At 32.2% G+C, this 20,677-nt stretch overlaps 1 pseudogene; it reads right to left on the reverse strand.

Annotated features, from left to right (window-relative positions):
- Window positions 1-388: 388 nt before the first annotated feature.
- Window positions 389-1,514, reverse strand: LOC149569526 (GDT1-like protein 2, chloroplastic pseudogene; annotated as a pseudogene).
- Window positions 1,515-20,677: the final 19,163 nt, after the last annotated feature.

Here is a 20,677-nt window from a genome sequence, read left to right on the forward strand (position 1 = left end):
TGGGTATTTTTTTTCATTATAATGCTGAACAGTGTGATCATTGACTCCTATCCCTTACGCTTTGCACTAGTTGCTGTCAATACACCATCAACTAACAGCCTAAACTTTTATGTAGTTCTTCCATTCCAAAATCTTCAAAATAGTATTGGTCATCAATTTTAACAGATGGGAATTCGAGATCAGTGGCCATTGCAATGTCAGCAAAAGAATATAGTTGAGAACAACTTATGGAGGCCTTCAATTTCTGTGGAGAATCAGTATTTTATGATTTGAGTGAGTGTGCATATATTTGTTGGACCCCTTTCTTATTCTCATCATTGTTACTTTTACCAACATGACCTTCAATAAATGGTCATCATCTGTAGGACGATCATATTTTCTTGTTTTGCTAATTACTTTGGAAAGTGTTTTGCTCATTCGATTCTTCTTGCTGAGATGGGTGATCCAGTAGTTCTTTATTTTTTTTATCTATTTGACCCAGCAATCGACCTACAATCAGCAACCACCACAATCGACAACTCTTTCCACACTGCTTCAAACCTAAAACTGCGATAGAAGTAGCAGCAATATGCCCAACAATGGCCCCTGTTACAACACCCGATGGAGATGGTGCAACACCTAAGACTATGGTAACTAACATAGAACAATCTCCCCATTCAGCAAAATCACAAGGCTGATAGACTTCCAAATAATTTTGACTGGTGTACTCAGCTTGTCTAGAACATTTTCTTTCACCAACTCCTCAACTTTAACAAGTTCACCAAGCTCATGTCCACTGCCTCCACTCTTTCGGGATTGAGATGGAAAATCCCAAGCATTTTTTATAGATGTGAATCCAAAGAATGCAAGTAAGGTTACTGTTGCATATCTTCTTATAGGTAATGAAGCTTGAAATTGCTCTAGAACAGAGTGAAAGGTCCTCCCAATTACAATAGAGATAATAATCATTAATGATAGTGCTCCCATAGATCTGAGAAGAATCATTTGATTTGTATATTGCATAGCCAATAATGTGGCAACAAAGAATGTCTTATCACCAATCTCAGAGATGCTTATAAATGAAAATGCAACAGTAAACCTAATTTTGAAATTGTAGCTATGAGAACCGATGGACTTCCCCATCATAAAAGTAAATGGAGTTAATTTGTATCCTTTCTCGAAAATCAATTTTAAACCTTTCAATTTGTGGATTTTGGTCCTATTCATAGAATATCACCGTATCAGCTGCTACAATATTCAATCCAACGCCACCAGACTGGAACACAAATGCCTTGCTAATGTCATCATCGTGTCTCCCAATGCCACTAGCCACTTGCAATCTTGAAAATTTTCCACTAAAGCTCTGCACTGCATTATCCACATAAAGAAACCTTTTGTTGATTCCTTATGAGTGTCCAAGAATCATGATTTCAATCACCGTTCCATCTGAGAGAGATCATCAATGGGAGCATGATATCCTTGTCGGGTTGTGGTCTATCACTTACCCAAACAATGAGACCTTGAAAACATCCCATCCGGCTTAAACAAGATAGAAAATGAAGGGAAACCTGGCAAAGATTACCTACCTATAAAGATTTAGACCTAGATGCCAAATTGACTTGATGACTATATGACTCAATATTGCCAAAAAAAATGGGTGCCTTAAAGTCAGGCAACAACATGCAAATTCCCAACCCATCCCAAATGATCACAACTTTCGGCAAGTTCATGGAAGAGCGGGCCCCATAGGTCACCTGATAGATGTACTCATGTGTGGCGCACCACAATCACGAAGATCAACACAAGGGCTGGATGACAAACACAAATAGAAATTCAATCAACCAAAAATAGAATTCGGATGACGAATGTTACATGCATCCCAATTCAACAAAAGATGCAAAAGTGGTCTAACAGATATCCAAATGAATCATTCAAGTCCACGACCCACATTGTGCCAAGAAAACTCGAGAAAATAGGGCAACATGCAAAATGAGGTAAAAACTCAAATTTTGAAAAAATTCCAAAATTAAAACCCATTTATCCTTTGGGTTCAAAAACCCCAAAAATCTAAAAATAAAAGGAATTGACCACCGTATGCAAAAACGGCCAACATAATGGCCCAAAAACCGAAACCCCCATTCCAAAAATAGAGAAAATGTTCATACTCGACCAACCAGGTAGAACTAGCAAACAGAAATGGAGGGGAACACTAGTTCTCAACCTCCTAACATATTTCTACAAGAAACGGAAGTAGAAACAAAACAAAAATATTAAAACAGGAAGGCCCTACCTGACAGCAAAAGGGGCCAAAACTAAAACCCATAGAATAAAATAAATAATCCACTGAAAGTGCTAAAACTAACGACAAAGAAAGAACTCCTTGAGCCGAATCCAACGAGACCAACCTCGCAGAGATCCCACGCTCATAGCTCCCACAACAAACAAAACAATAACCCTTCACAAGAGGATTTCCAAATTTTCTCCCCAAATACAATTTCCAAAATGTGAGAAGTGAATAATGAATTCACTTTTTCAATACTTATTCATTTTTTGAGTGAATTGTCTATTCTCAAAAGTAGCTAATTGGTGTAGTTAAACTTCAAATCGACCCAAATGAAAATAGGTTATTATTTGTAATGGAATTTTACCTAAGGTAAAGCTGCCAGAAATTAAATTCAAAAATATTTAAAACTTGAAAACCCAAAAACACATAAAAACACTTAACACTTTCGCGACAAATGCAAACTTCTAAATGCACAAATACGCTCACTGGTCTAATCACATAATGCAGATGAGTTTGGATTTACTAATCACCGAAAGATTTTAATTATAACAACTAAAATAAGGATACGTCAACCATACTAGGATGACATTAGTAAAATATGAATAGCTGAATCACTAACTCCATGTACCACTGTCAGGGATATAATTCCTGCACACTAAAACACACGATCAAGTGCAATTGCATATAATATAATAGTCGAAGAAATTTAAACATTAATTAACTAATGAATCCATTTACATCACTCATGTTCACAAAAAGCATAAAGAACATAAATGGAGTAACTACCCACAACATAGAATCCATCTCATAACATAATCAACAAATATGTCCAATACATCGTATAACCAAATATCATCATAGATCTGCTATCATCTCAAAGTAGCATCAACATGCAAATATGATAAACTGAACAACATAGTAGTATAGCATCTATGGTACTAAATCCAAGATCACATCTGACCCTCAGGTCATGTCAAAGAACATATAAAAGAGTATCAAGTATCTCTCGAATCAAAATAGACAAGGTACAGACTGCAAACATGAGAGGCACTACAAACGTGCTTTCCTCTTAGTTAATCTTTTATTTTTCAAATAAATATTACAATTAAATTATTTTATATGTAAGAAGAGTATTCATCTATATTTAGAAAATTCATGATAATCACACAGTTCTAATGACAAAATTAAAGTTGAAACCTAACTATTCAATTTGCTATTTTCTTCCAATTTTTCATAATCAAATTTTTCTATATTAAAAAGGGGTTTAAAAGAATAAAATCATAATAATTTTGTATAGTTTTTTTATAATTTTTCAGTCAAGTTTTCTTGATTAATAAGTTTTCCTTTTCAAAATCTACAACATAATTCCTTATTCAACAATCACTGCTGGTAAATTAATAAGCAATATACAAACACCTAATATGACATGAAGTAGATAGATCTTTTAATAAAATTCTACAATGGGTTTTCAAACCCCATCTCAAAACAACTACTAAAATCTAAGAAAATCTATGAATGCATGCAAATCTTGACCCCTGAAATTTTCAACAATTCTTTTGATCTAATTCTGAATTTTGCTCCCCAAAACCTATGTGTAGAAATGAGATGGAATCTCCTAATAAAGAGTTTAACTCTACCTAAGGTTTCCAATTTTTGAACATTCAAAAGTCTCTTCTTAAAATAAATTTTTATTATTTAATCCTTTCATGCACATTTACAGAACTTTTTAATTAAAATATTCTTTTATATTTTATTTTCCTCTAGTTATCAATTAGTGCAAGCACTAATTAAAACGTAGTTTATTATTTAAATTAATAAGAATACTCAAAGCTTATTGTTTAAATGCAACTCTAATTTACTATTAAATAAATAATTACAATATTTAGTAATATTAAGTCTTTGATATTTTAATTCTATTTTTATCTAACTTCTCAAATTAGACTTTTAAATTAAATCTTTTAAACTAAAGTACATATTTAATTGATTAATAATTAATTAAATATCATCATATTCTAATTTTTATTTAACCAATTTTCTAAATTGAGACTTTTAAATTAAAGCATATATTTAAATTTTAATCAATTAAATATTCTCATGATTCAATATTTTTTAGTTAATCAAATAATATTTAATAATTTTCAATATTATATGATTAACTAAAATATTATAATTAAATTATTTACCAAATAAATCACATAGTGAAATCCACATAAAAGCAACATTACCAAAACAAACCAAAATTTAAAATCAAACAACATAGACAAAGATAAACTCATGGGTTTAAAAGGGTGGGAAGTCAAATACATGTCCTTCTCAAGACAAGTAATTAGGCTATGGTTGGGTTGGACCTAAATATCATCTTCTCATTCTTACCATTGAGTTATTGTGATAGGACACACTCTTCTAGACAATTTAGGAAAGTCAATCCCTAATACCTACAATTTTACATAAAATTTGAACATGTACATATGGATATATATCTAAACTAAATAGGAAATGGTAGGAAATGATACATCATGTAGATCTCAAATAGCAGATGACTATGACTCCTTCCCTTAACCACATCAGAAATATTAGATAGAAAAGTAAAACAAACACACACACCATACACATGCAAGTATGGGGTAAGTACTATAATAAGTCTTGAGTACAAATCATCACATTTTCAAATATGAAAAACTTGTCATTGTGAATATAAAATAGTCATCATTTGATATCATCTAGAAAATAATCATATTTACTAACTAAGAACCACACTACATAAGTTCTTTATAGGTTTGCAAGTATATCAAATGAAATATGGTATATACATCACTCAGTCTAAGTATGTGAAAAAAATATTGAATTTTTTTGGATTGGAAGATTCAAAATTAGTTAGCACACCTATGGTGACATGACACAAGTTGTCAAAGAATGATGATTTAGTTGATGTGAATCAAACATTGTACAAGTTTATGATTGACAAATTGCAATGTGTAGTGCATAGAAGACCTAACGTTGCATTATCTGTTGGGATTGTTTCAAAATTCTCTGCTAATCCTAAGGATAATCATTTGATGGTTGTTAAGAGAATAATAAGATATCTAGAAGGAACAAAAGACTATGGTCTATACTACAAGAAAAATAAAAATTTGAGTTGAGAGCCTTCATAGATGATGCTTGGGTTGAAAAAATTGATGATAGAAATAGCACAAGCGGTGGAGTAGTTTTTCAAGGAAAGAGGTTGGTCACCGAGACCAACAAGAAACAAAATTGTATATCTCAATCTATTATTGAAGCTGAATATGTGGTTGTTGCAGTAAATTATTCAAACATTGTATGGATCAAGTAACTACTCAAAGGTATGAAGGAGGAAATCACTGAACTTGTGGTACTTAATTGTGATAATATGAGTGCTATAAATATATCCAAGAACTCTGTGATGCAAAAAAAGACTAAGCACATTGCAATGAATTATCATTACTTGAGTGATTTAGTTCAAGATAAAGAAGTGAGGATGGAATATATTTATACAAAAGTGCAGATAATTGATATCTTCAAAAAAAATTTACCAAAGGATTCTCATGAGTATCTAAGAGGTAAACTAGGGGTGATACCCCCATCCAAAGCTACTTAAGAAGCATAAGTAGTTCCCTACATCAATTGAGATGAATGTTGTATCTTACAACTTGATGTAGTGGATATTACTTTAGGAGCTACCCAAAGTAATGGAGTTGAATTAACAAATTTATAGTCACATGAAAGGTGATAGAGGGAGAATTTGAAATTGATTATTTTTGCATACAAAGATGACAAGTCTTTGGAATTATTGTTAAAGAGGGATAAATGAGCCAAAGAGGAAGAAATTCCCTATTGAGGGAGAAATGATTAAAAGAAATATACATCTACCTAGTACAATGGAGCAAGTACTGAGGGAGATATAAGAATAGATCAGAGAGAGAGATATACTTGAATATAATTCAGAGGGAGAAGAAGAAGTAGAAGAACTTGACAAAACTTACAGTACCCTACATAGAGTAAGGACATATACTACATTGGTATTGGTTTGTTATCAATGTCAAAGAAAGATATTGTTGATATAAGATTGTTTTGAAGTGAAGAACTTGTAATGGAACAATCATTATTTTTTCAATGATGTCAAACATGCTACTTTCTGGTGAGACAATTAATTTTTGGTCTAAAAGCTATCATTTAGTTGATTGATGAAAAGAATTTGAAAAGAGGAGATAACAATAGCACCGAGAGAAAGGTTGAGTTATTTGATATGTAAAAAGAAGCACTAAGACCAAGTAAGACATTGATAATATAGTGTATTGTTTATCTATTTAAAATTAGAAATAAAAAATTACTCAAGTTAAGACTAGAATAAGATCAATTATGAAAAGTGTCTATCAAGCTTTGCTGAGTAGTTAATGCAAGCTGAGCAAAAATTAGTGAAAGATGAATGAAAATCAAGAGATGTCAAGAAAATAAGAAAATCAATGCAAGCTGAGTGATTTTCAGTGTATGTTGAGTAAATTATAGTTGATGTCGAGCATCAATAAATTTAGTGTTCACCAGGTAAACTAGTGTTGGTCAAGTGGAAGAATGATATAGAAGCTGAGTGATAGTTGTTAGTTTGTGGTGACTGATCAAGGAAGTATTGTACCATTTTATTTGATCTATTTTGGATGATGGAGAGTTAAAGCTAGACAAGATACATACATATGACAATTCAATGGATATGTTTACAAAGGTAGTGACAAGGGAGAATTTGAATTCCTCTTTAGCTTCAGTTGATCTTCTAGACTAAACAAGTATATAAGAATACCATAGTCTAGGATGGTTTGATCCAATGGGAGCCCCATGTGGTAGTGGTATTGATACATGACCAGTCTCCGAGTGGGATATTGTTGTCTAGTGTGGAGTCTGATCAGTCCCCAAGTGGGAGATTGTTAGTTTGTGGTGATTGATCAAGGAAGTACTGTAGGCACAAAATAAAAATTTGGGCCCTATTTTATCAAAATTTTGGGCTAACATGTAATTATTAATTATAACCCTAAAGTGGTAAAAATACTTGTATAAAAGGGCTTTAAGTTAGGGATTGTTTCATAAGGTGATGCAAAAATTGGTTCTTACAAGGGTATTGCGTTTTAAGGGATTACGAATTGTAATTAGGTTGTAATCATTGGATCATAAAAATATTGGATTTTCTATTTAGTGGACATAGCCTAGGGTTTGGGTGACCCACGTTAAATCTTGGTGTCTTGTGTTCTTCTCTGTGTGATCTATTATTTTATGATATTGTTTATATTTGCATTTTGTTATTTCTGTCTATGGTTTTATCCTAATAAGTGGTATCAAAGTCTAGTTATTTTTTAGTTATCCTCTACAAGAAATTCTCATAGTTGAGTGAGAATCTCATGGTTGAGTGGGAGCAATGGAAGATGAGGATAAGTTGAGGGTTGACAAGTTTAATTGGTAAAAATTTTAGTTATGGAAGATGCAAATGGAGGACTACCTTTAGCAGAAGGATCTATGGAAACTGTTAGAAGAAAAAACCAAGAATCAAGGATCTATGTCAAATGATGACTATGATATTTTAGACAGAAAGGCACTTGAAAGAATTTGATTATGTTTGACACCATTAGTGGCATTTAATATTACAAAAGCAAAGACGATAGAAGAGTTGATGAAAACCCTAAAAAAATTGTATGAAAAGCCCTCCGCTTCAAATAAGGTATTTCTCATGAAGCATTTATTTAATATGAAAATAACAGAAGGTGGATCTATTGTAGATCATTTAAATGAGTTTAATACTATTACTAGTTAGTTATATCTTTTGTGGATATTAATTTTGATGAAAAAAGTAGGGCTCTCTTGATTTTGTGTTCTTTTCTTGAAAGCTGGAATGGCTTGGTAATGGCTATGAGTAATTTTGTTTTTGGATCTAGTACCCTAAAATATGATGATGTGATTGGTGTTATTTTAAGTGAAGAAATCATAGGAAAACCTTAGGTGGATCTACATTAGGAAGTGCTTTGAATGCACAAAGTCAAGGTAGAACGATCAAGAGAGGAAGTAATTTTAGAAATTGTGGGAAATCAAGAGGAAAGGCAAAGGAGAGGAGGTCTCAATCGAGAGGACCAAATGACTATTGGTACTATAGTAAAATAGGGCGAAATAATAAAGACTGTTGGATTCAAAAGAAAAATGAAGGAGATAAAACAGATGGAGACAAGGAGGTAAATGTCATAAGTAACAAATTCAAAGAGGATACTTTTCTTCGATTTTTAGAAAGTGTTGATGATTCATGGGTTTTAGATTCTAGTGCTTCATTTCATGCTACACCTCATAGAGGTTATTTCATTGATTATGTCCTAGGGGATTTTGGACTTGTTTATTTGGGAAATAATGAACCCTGTTAGATTATTGGAAAGGAAAAAGTTAAGATTAAGTTATAGAATGGGAATCATTGGCTACTACATGAGGTAAGACATGTTCTAAGACTGAGTAGGAATTTAATTTTAGTAGGGTAACTCGGTGATGAGGGTTGTGTAGTCACTTTTAATGATAAAAATTGGAAGATTTCAAAAGGTGTGAAAGTAGGCACCTTATATCTTTGTATAGGTCATATTATTCCTTCTACTTTAATTGTTTCAAAGAAAAATTTATGTTCAGAAACAGTTATTGTAGTTGAGCAGGAAGAACAAATAGCTGTTGTAAATTCTGATACAGTGCTATGGCATAATAGAATTGGGCACATGAGTGAGAAAAGTATGAAAATACTTCATTTAAAGAAAGTTTTACCAGGTCTGAAATGTGTAAATATAGATTTTTATGAAAGTTGTGTGTATGGAAAAAAAAAGAGAGTGAGTTTTGTAAAGACTGGGAAGGAAAATAAAAAGGAGAAATTAGAGCTTGTGCATACCGATGTATGGGGACCAGCTCTTGTATCTTCTCTTGGTGGCTCTCATTATTATGTTACATTTATTGATAATGCAACTAGAAAAGTATGGGTTTATTTCCTTAGACAAAAAGCTAATGTATTCCAAAAATTTTAAGAAATGAAAATGCTTGGTTGAAAATGAGACTGGCAAGAAATTAAAATGTCTCTAATCTGATAATGATGGTGAGTATTGTAGTCATAATTTTGAAGATTATTGGTCCACTAATGGTATTCATAGATAGACTACTATTCCAAGTATTCCATAGGAAAATGGAGTGGCTGAACACATGAATATGACTATAATGGAGCATGCAAGGAGCATGAGGTTGCATGTTGGGTTGCCCTTACACATGTGAGCAGAGGATATCAATACTACTATATTTTATTTAATAGAGGTCCCTCTACTCCTTTGGGTTGTGGTATTCTAGATGAAGCATGGACTGGTAAGAAGGTGAGTTATTCTTTTCTCACAACCTTTGGTTTTGAAGGATTTGCTCATATAGATTCAAAAAATAGAACTAAGCTGGAAGCTAAGTCAAAGAAATGTGTATTTTTTGGATATGAAATTATTGAATTTGGTTATAGGCTTTGGAATTTTGAAAATAATAAAATTGTAAGAAGTAGGGATCTCATATTTGATGAGAAAATGTTGTACAAAAATCTATTGCAATGACATGAGAAGAAAGAAGATGATTATGTAGTGCTAGATGATACTCCAAAAGATGATGTTCCAACAATTCCTCATGATCTGCAACAACCGCAACAATAAATACCACACACACCAGTGAATGTTAGATGATCAACAAGGATGACTAGACCTCTAGAAAGATTTTCTCCCTCTTTGTGTTATATTTACTAACAAATCTTAGTGAACCTAAATCTTATGATGAAGCTATGCCAGTGGATACTAAGATTCAGTGGGAGTCTGCAATGAAAGAAGAAATGGACTCTTTGCTGAAAAATAAGACATGAGATTTATGCAAGTTGCCTACAAGTAAAAGAGCTTTACAAAATAAGTGGGTTTATAGGTTGAAAGAAGAGGAAGGAGCTAGGTTAGTTATAAAAGGATTTACACATAACAAAGGCATCAATTTTTTATGAGATATTTTCTCCTATTGTTAAAATAACTTCTATCCATACTATTTTAAGTGTTGTGGCTATTTAAGATTTTCATTTGGAGTAGCTTGATGTTAAAACAATCTTCCTTCATGGTGATTTGGATGAAGAGATATATATGGCACAACCACAGGGATTTGAGGTCAAGGATAAGGAGAACTTAGTGTGTGAATTGAAGAAAGGTTTATATGGCTTGAACCAAAGACCTCAACAATGGTATCCAAAATTTGACAGGTTTATGCATTAGCGTGGATACAATAAGTTGCATTTAGATCATTTTGTTTACTCTAAGAGGTTGGATGATAATAGCTACATTATTTTATGTTTATATGTTGATGATATGCTTGTAGTTGAGTCTATCATGGATCACATTAAGGGGCTAAAATTTCAATTAGCACATGCATTTACTATGAATGATTTGGGGGTAGAAAAACAACTCCTTGATATGAAGATTTTAGAGATAGGGAGAACAAGAAATTGACACTATCTCAGGCTGATTATGTTGAGGTGGTGTTGCAATGTTTTTCTATGAAGAATGCTAAAGCTGTCAGCACACCTTCACCTAGTCATTTGAAGTTGACTAAAGAGATGTGTCCCAAGACACAAGAAGAGGAGAATAACATGTCCAAGGTACCCTATGCTTCAGCTATAGGAAGCTTGGTGTATGCTATGGTACATACTAGACTAGATATTGCACATGCAGTAGGAGTCATTAGTAGGTATATGAGTCATCTAGGAATTGAGCATTGGAATGTAGTCAAATAGATTCTCAAATATTTGAGAGGAACATCTAGCAAGTGTTTACACTTTGAGGGCTCTACTACTAATTTACAAGCTTATGTTGACTCAAATTTGATAGGGGATATTATACCTAGTGAAGTACTATAGGTTATGTATTTACTATTGGTGGGGCAACAGTGAGCTGGGTTTCTAGGTTACATAAGGTTAATGCATTATCCACTATAGAAGTAGAGTATGTTGCTGCTATAGAGGTAGCTAAGGAGATTAAATGGCTTTAGTTCTTCTTGGAAGAATTGGAACACACTTAGAGGGATAATTATTTGTTTACAAATAGCCAGAGTGTCATTTATCTTGTGAAGAATTATGCTCTACATTCAAAGACAAAATAAATACAGTTGTGGTACTATTTCATTCGATCCACTTTGGATGATGGATAGTTAAAGCTAGACAAGATACATACATATGACAATCTAGTGGATATGTTTACAAAGGTAGTGACAAGGGAGAAGTTGAATTCCTCTTCAACTTTGATTGATCTTTTAAACTAAATAGGTATACAAGAATAGCATAGTCTAGGATGGTTTGGTCTAGTGGGAGCCCCATGTGGTAGTGATATTGTTATAGGATCAATCTCCAAGTGGGAGATTATTATCTAGTGTGGAGTGTGATCAGTCCCCAAGTGGGAGATTGTTAGTTTGTGGTGACTTATCAAAAAAGTAATGTGCACACAAAAAAAATGGGCCCTATTTTATTGAGATTTTGGGTTGACATGTAATTATTAATTATAATTCTAAAGCAGTAAAAATACTTGTATAAAAGGGCTTAGGTTAGGGATTGTTTCATAAGGTGATGCAAAAATTGGTTCTTATAGCGGTATTGAGCTATAAGGGATTATGAATTGTAATCAGGTTGTAATCACTGGATCATAAAAATATTGGACTTGTTGTTTAGTGGATGTAGCCCAGGGTTTGGGTGAACCGTGTTAAATCTTGATGTCTTGTGTTCTTTTCTATGTGACATATTATTTTCTGATATTGTTTATATTTGCATGTAATTATTATTTATGTCTGTGGTTTAATCTTAAAAATAACATATTGATGTCAAGTTCCAGTATTCATGTTAACTTGAAGATTTGAATAATTTGAGCCAACTATTTTGTTTTCTTGAATTGTGTGAAGCATGTCGAAGATAACTATGATGAGCTAGTAGTATAGAATGCAAGGTAAACCATTTTGTGGTGAATTCAAGGAAGATTGTAGAGGAATTTTCTAGAGGAACCAAATGGAAAAGTGGGTAGATTCATTGTATCTTACCTAATCCTACCTAATCCTAAAATGGATGATTGTGGTTAAGAAACCAAAGATCTTAATTCTCTATTTATAGAGAGTTGGTCAAAAATAAAGATTTTCATGTGTGAGAACCTAAGGAATACAAAGAGTCTAGGGTATCGCTTAATTCAGTGGCCAAATATAAGAGACTACAATTAGCATGCAAAGAAAGAAGGCTTAAGAGTATGAATTCTTGAAGGGTGAACAAGCTACCAAAGCTAAAGTGTATGAATGCCAAACAAAATGAAGGAGTGAAATAGAGATCTATAATTTACAAGTGAGTTGTAATTTATTATTAGATCAAGCCTTACTATTGCTTTCTAATCATTATATTAGTCTAGGGTAAATCCTTTGGATTAAGGTTGACCCAATAGTCATTTGTAAATCTTTTATACTAGGTAATATTCTAATGGAATGGTCTAAAGTCCTCTAATAAGGCTCACTCCTAATAGAGTGATTGAAATCCTTCAACTAGGTCACATTTAATAGTGTGTATAGTAACCTTTAATAGGGTTGGCCTTTCACATGACATCACTTTAGAAGAGTGAGGATTAGTAGAATGTTACTGGTGATTTTTTTCAAATTGGGTTTCCATGTAAAATCCTTGTGCCAAATGTGCTATTGAATGTATTATGTTTCATGTTTACATTTCTACGAAGTTGTTTTGACCTAGGACAATAACCTGTAAAGTATAAGTATTGTATGATCCAATGGATGCATGCATAATAAGGTTTTATGGATATGGGTCTACTAAGCATTGAAAATTTTTATTTGTACATCTGGAACTTATATAATTGATTTACTCCCTTCCCCCCCACCCCTCTCGATTATTCTAAAGAATTCTAATAAGGTATGTAGTTTCGTATCATTACTACAATATTTTTATTTTCATCCATTTATTGTACTATAATAAAGCTATTGATATAACAAATTTTAATTTTTTTAAAGGTAGAATGAACAAGGTCCTGAATTAAAAAATTTGCTCATTACATCTTTTGAGGACCTTTTTGGAATAAAATATTTTTGACATTGCCCTACTTCTCAAAAGAGCATCCAAACATATAAAGACTACAAGGGACCAATATAGAAGGGGTCTAAAGGATACCCAAAGTATGACCATCCTCCTATAATTCCATGGATGGAGTGGAATGAAATAATAGAAGATGCAAAAGAGAAAAGGCTATGTGGTAATGAAAATAAACCAGAAAAGGGAAAAAGAAAGTATGTCATGATAGTATTAAATAGAATGTAATCATGCACTAATTAGTGATCTTTGTACATATATAATTTAACACATTTCAAAATTTTCATAGACTACATGACACATCAAAGGCTACAAAAGTGAGACTACAAAAGGTTGGCCAACACAAACTTGGCTCTGGTGGCTATATGAATCTTCAGTCTCAACTTGTAAATAATAGCAATAAAATTTCATATAATTTTTTTTAATATAATGTTGCAAACAATTTTTTTTAATCAAATCATACATGCAAAAATGATGATATTAAGAAAAAATACAAGGCACAAAATTAAATGTAGAGCCCATGGATGAAGATAAAAATATTGCCTTGAAGGAAGGCTATAAAGTCATGCCTATTGCAAAAATTTGAAATCCATACACAAGAATGTAGTGCACCAAATGAGAGATAGGTAAATTGGTCAAATGAAAAGTAAATCAAATTGAATAGTTGAGAAATTTCTTTTTTGATGTTAGTTTTCAACATAAATTGACTGCATAACAATGTGCATAACATTTCATTACAACTTTCATATCCTATCATAGAACCTATGCGTGATGAAGGCCATGATGTGCATCATAGTGGTGGAGGTATTAATTTTCTATTGGAAATTAATCATGCAATTATGAATACAATTTAATAGCTTCAATTGCAATTTAACGTGTAACATTTTTTTGAATATTTTAGAGCATGTTCCAAGTGTTCAACATGTTAAGGTGGTGGTAGATCAAAATGTTATTGTACATGATGTGGCATTGTCAAGTAAAAAAATACATGTTATGTTCTATTGGTTAATGAAACACTTGTAATAGTTAAAAAAAGAAAAAAAGTGTCAATTTAACCCATTTACTTGTTATTGCAATGGAGCCCCCTTTCGTGCAATAGCCTCATGCTCCTCAAAATAGGAGAAGACATCATAATTTTACATTACATGTGCCATAAGAGGAGGAGAATGAGGAAGATATTGATGCTCCTTTCAGCCTTTTCCTTACAAAAGCTAAGAAAACCAAAAAGAAGAAATGATTTTTAAAAAATGCTCTTTGATAAACTTTGTTGGATAATGAAAGAACATTTTTTTAAGTAATTAACTATGAATATTGTGTATTAATATTGATTTTTTATGTCATGTTAATGAATATTTTTATGTGTTAATGAAGTCTTCATTAGTATTGCATATTAATGAATTTTATATCATATTAATGAATGTTATGTGATTATATTGATTGACTGTTATAGTTCATAAAAGGATGAATGAATGAATGAAGTATATAGTTAGATGATAATGGAGAATTTAGATTGATGTTAGAGGGAGGGGGTGAGGCAAAATGAGATTCCACCTTCACATGGTTGGCCTTGTTAAGTAGAAAATATTAAAGTATTCTTGAAACCAAGTGAAGCTCAAACTAACATACCTTCATTATTTAATCAATTTCATTCAATGGCTTTACCACTTGCCTCATTTTGGGTCTTGTAGTTGGATTTAGGTTTGACATAGAAAAAATAGTTTTACATGCAAGATGTGGTTGTTGGTAGTAATCAAACGATAATAGTGGTGATTATATCACTATGAATTTTACTTTGTTCGATTGTTTTTATTAGGGTTTAATTTTATTTATAGTTGTTGCAAATATAAGATCCACATTAAAAAATACAAATATAATACTATTCAACCACTAAATTAAATTTTGATGAGTAGATCATTATGAATTTTAGTCTATTTGATTGTTTCAGTTTATTTATAATTAGTGCAAATACAAGATCCACATAAAATAAGTACAAATATAGTAGTTTTGTTCTTTCTTTGTAATAGTTTTGATTGTTTTCTATAAAAAAGATTATTCAATCCTTTTTATATCCCTTAGGTAAGCATCCATATCCCCTTATTATAAAAAATATTCAGAAGAAAATAACCATTGAGAAAAGTAGGGTTGTATTGAAAAACTCATTCCATGATTTCCAATACTTTTATCCCCGCTACCTTAATTTAAATTTGGTTTCTATCTAAATACATGTTCACATGCTCATTTAAGTAATAATTATTTTTTCTATCATCTCATTCCTTGTGAAAAGAATTGGGCATCAAATTATTCTAGACCTTCTAATGGTCCTTGTCCTTACTATTATGTTGGCCAAAATTTGAACTATTTCCACATCTTTGCAACTAGCCACATATTGAGTGTTGAAGTTGGTTGTGATATGCATCCAAACATGACTAAGAAACCTTCATGCTGAAAAAATAAATTCAAAAAAATTCAAGTGTTGTTCTAGTGTGAGCCCTAGATGCCTTCATTTTGGGTCTTCTAGCTAGATCTAGTTTTGAAAAAATTTAGAATCTTTTTAATAAATATTTCAAAATAATGAACTCTTTTTTATTTGAGCTATTCTTAATTGATTGGATGATGGTATGGATTCAACAGTCTCAAGAAAATGGTCACTCATTAATATGGGATGTGTTGCATCATTGGTTAAAGAAGCTCATCATAATGAGGATCCCAATGTTATGCCAATGGTACTTGATCTAGTATATGGATTAAGAGATAGAAAGTTACATAGAAGAGGTTGAATTACCAATATATCTCTTCTATTTAATAAGGTTGAATTGCCAATATTTCTTTAGAGGTGATACCTCTTTTCTAGTCTTTCATGATTAATCATAGTTGAAAGGATACATGTGCATTCATTTTGCTAGTTTACTCTGTTACCAAAGTACAAACCCCATATTTTGATGGTTGTAATTTCACCTTATTTTGGTTTTTTTGGGTTTAATTTCCATTTTTTTTTTGAAAATGGTTAATGTTGTGGCTGCCAAGGTTGAAGGAGATATTGATTCAATAATATTTGTATTGGAAGAGGTGAAGATTTTTCCTTTTATTTTATTTTTCTTATTTTAGAAGAATTGTCGTAGTTGATACATACTAGTCTTCTAATTCTATCATAGAAAAGTAGGGCTCAAATGAGAACAATGATGCAAAAGTTCCCCAGCCTGAGGTAAGAGGTGTTGGTAGGAGTCGTAAGAGAAGAGGGAGTGCTAATAAGAAGAATATTGCAAAAGATTGCAAGCTAGTGAATGGTGGTAGAGGCTGAAAGAAGGCAACAATGTCCAATTTAGTAAGTTCCTAAATGTTATCTATTTATTATAGTTTACAATACTATGTACATGATTCTTGATGAAGGCATATATAGTCATGTAGAGAAACTAGGCAAGTAACTTGACACACCATTAATAAAATTCACTTGTCTAATAGCAAGTTGTCTTGTCTCCATAGAATTTACAAGATCATCTTCCTCTATCGTGGAAGTTGTCTAAGGGTAGTGATATAACATATTGGTCTTTTTATTTCTCAATGACCATGGAGGAGCCATCTAGGGCCAATTGTTATAACACTAGATTTTTTATTATGGATTAAAAATATTTTGCATACACATCTTGAAGACTATTAACACACTTGAAGCCAATTAGCTATTTCTTGTAACAAATATTTAAAAGTTAAAATTAAAATAAGCATTCCATGTCCACTTGCATACATGTAACCTTGTTAGGGTGTGTCACCCGTACTTTAAGTGTCATTAAATGACCAAAAGCTTGATCAACATCAATAATTTATGGCCTTTTGTGTGGGGGGTATAAGGCCCACAACAACATTGATTTTTTTTCTTCCACAAATCTTGAACCAATTATGACATCTTTGACTCCCTGTACATCAAGTTCCATATCTTGTTTACCAGATTTAATTAAACTATCAAAAATGTATGATGCATTCAAATCCCAACCAGACAAAACCATCACCCTTACTTCATTCAATGGTTTCCTTCCTCTTGTAAAAGACATATGATCAACTTCCATTTTGATATCTTCCTTCAAACTTGTCATTATTTCTTGTTCATTCTGAGGAGATATATTTTGGATATTCTATCTCAATAATTTTCATCTATGTTTATACAAAAAACCCATTAACTCCTTGGATTTGATAAAAACATCATCATTTACAATTTTTCTTGACTCCAAAAGTCTTTCATCATTCTCAACATTTATTCTATCAAGGATCTACACATCATGCTCCAAGGGCTGAAGTATTGGCTTGTCTATAGTTCTTAAAATTGGAACAGGGGAATCTAGAATCTTTTGAATGTCTTCTCTCAACTATTCTCTAGCCTTTTCCTTTTGTTCTTCTAGTTTCCTATTTTGTTCTTGAATATTTTGTAGTACTTCTTCCCACTCCTGAAACCTCACTCATATTTAATGCCTTGATGAATATAATCACCTAATTTCTATGATTTCCTATAGGCATGAATGTATCTTTCTAGACTATAATGACTCCATGAATCCACGGTGTACATGTGATATTTATTCTATAATTTCTCTCGAATATTGTCATATGACTTAGTTGCATAAGTAGTAAAGTCTCCAAAAGATAAAGTTGCTAGAAGAAAAGTTTTTTTTCTTTGCTTACCTCCAAAATGTTGTTTTCTAGATTTAGACATCTGCCTTACAATTTCTAGATATGCAATTCTATTAGGCACTGATGCTTGTAATCTATATGGCCTTCCTTTAAACCCAAATACTTTGATATAAGTGAAGTAATCATATGCATACTAGTCTCCCCAATTGTGTTTTATTTTCTCTCCTAACCCCCTATACTTAGGTCTTAAAAATCTTTTAGTATTAGGGCTAACTAAGAGAAAAGACTAGTGTCCAAACAAAGTGTACAAAGGTTGAACAAAATGATCTTCAAATGTAAGATAACAAGAAGCACTAAACCTATAATCTCATATGGGTGTCCACATTTGAACAAGATTCATTTCTCCCTTAGACTCATGTTGACATTTTTATTACCATTTATTCCATTGCAAATAACCGATCTTAGATATCTTTCATGGAATAAGTTCTTCTTCTTTTTGCCACAATTTTGGGCATCCTCTGGTGCACGAAAACACAATGTAATTTCATGAGTTGTATGAGCTGTATCAAATGAGTCTTCTATCAAATGAATACATTTCTTCTCATTCAACATTTATAGGTCAAAGATCATGGTGTAGTTTCATTCCCATTTAGGCTTGCCAGGTAGTTTGCAGAATGAGCAAAACATTTTCCTATCACTATAGGCTACATTGATCTTGGTCATTGCTATGTACAAAAAGTATAAAATGATATAGCATTGGTAAATGTGCTTATTTCTATAGCTTATAGTGATCATCGATGGATGACAAAGGCAAAAAATGATATAGCAATGGGTGATGAGCTTATCTCTATAGGTTATAGAAATCATCAAGACACAGTGAAGGTAGAAAATGATATAATGATGGGTGATGCTAGGGATTATTTCTATAGGGTACAACAATCATTAGTGGACGGTGAAGATAGAAAATGATATAGCAATGGGTGATGTCAAGACTTATCACTATAGGGTATAGCAATCATCGATGGACAACAAAGGAAAAAAATAATATAGCAATGGGTGATATGCTTATCACTATAGGGTATAATGAGCATCGGTGGATGACTAAGGTAGAAAATGATATAATGATGGGAGTTGTGATTATCACTATAGGGTATATTGATCATTAACAAACAATGAAGGAAAAAAATGATATAGCACTGGGTGATGCAGGGCTTATCACTATAGGGTACAACGATCATCAGTAGATGATCAAGATAAAAAATGATATAGAGATGTGTGATGCGAGGGCTTATCACTATAGGGTACAATGATCATCAATGGATCAAAAAGGCAAAAAGTGATATAGTGATGGGTAATGTGCTTATCATTATATGGTATAGTGATCATCAGTGGATGATGAAGGCAAAAAATTATATAGAAATGCATGATGTGCTTATCACTATAGGTTATAGTGATCATCAATAGATAATGAAGTGACACAAGGAAGGATAGGGAAAACTAGGGCCAAAGGTGCACCCAACGATCCAAACCACCTTGCAAGAGTTAACACAATAGAAGAAAACACAAAGAGAACAAAAACATAGAGAGAGAGAACAATATTCATTATTGATTCATGAAAATATCATCATACATGCCCAACAATAAGGCCTTCTAGGTTACATTGAGATACAATTACATTCAAATCCAAGATCTAGCTGCAAATTCACACTTTCCAGTTCTGCTTTGCAATCCTTTCTCTTAAAACTCTTAACTCTCTAATCTACCTAGCTCTAAGCCTAAAAAATTTATTTATACTGCCCAAAATGGCTTATAGATTATTCTATAACATTGAGAAGCCACAAGTTATCTCTTATCAAATATTAAATAAAAATAAGCCTAATATTAAATACATGAAGAGCCACAAGTTGGCCAGCAACAACAATTAAATATCCAAAAATTGATGTCCGAGAAAAATTGTGATATCTCCTAGCTCTGATTGAATTAGAACTTTTAGTTCAAATTATAGGTAGTAATCAAAGTCCTCTACAACCCCTTAAATGCACAAGGGCTAATTCATCAAGGAAAAGTTCACATCCACTATAAAAGTCAAACACAGAAAACTATCATGCAGAATTGCCAAAAATTGATACTCCAAGAGAATCACTATATCTCCCAACTCATAATGAGTTAGAACTTGGACCTTGGATCATAGATATTACTCTAGGACCTCTTCAATCATTGAAGTGAATAGCCTCTCATTCATTATGGAAAATTAATTGCAAGGTTTTCAATAGGAACCTAGAAACCAAAAAATACAGTTTCAGCAGAACACAGTTTCAACAGCAAGATAAAAATTGAAAACATGCAAGATAGTAGTGCAACCCAGAATGATCCTACATCAAAAAACCAAGGTTAGAAAAATGATTCTCCTAAATCATTGAGATGTCACAACTTGAGCTAAATCCAACTTAGATTGAAAAATCCATGAAGCATCTTCCATAGGTTTGTTCTTCCACTTCACTAGATATTCATAATAATCTTTTCCTCTTGTGCTCTTACCAATTCTCTGATCCAATATCTATTCAACTTCTTCAATATGCTTCTTAGGATAGTCCTCTAATATAATAACTTCATCATCTAAGTCATGATACTTGTATAAATTAGCAACATTGAATATAGGAGAT

This window comes from Cupressus sempervirens, chromosome 3, assembly GCF_028749045.1.
Source record: "Cupressus sempervirens isolate cs-2001-9-10 chromosome 3, ASM2874904v1, whole genome shotgun sequence".
Taxonomy (NCBI): Eukaryota; Viridiplantae; Streptophyta; class Pinopsida; order Cupressales; family Cupressaceae; genus Cupressus; species Cupressus sempervirens.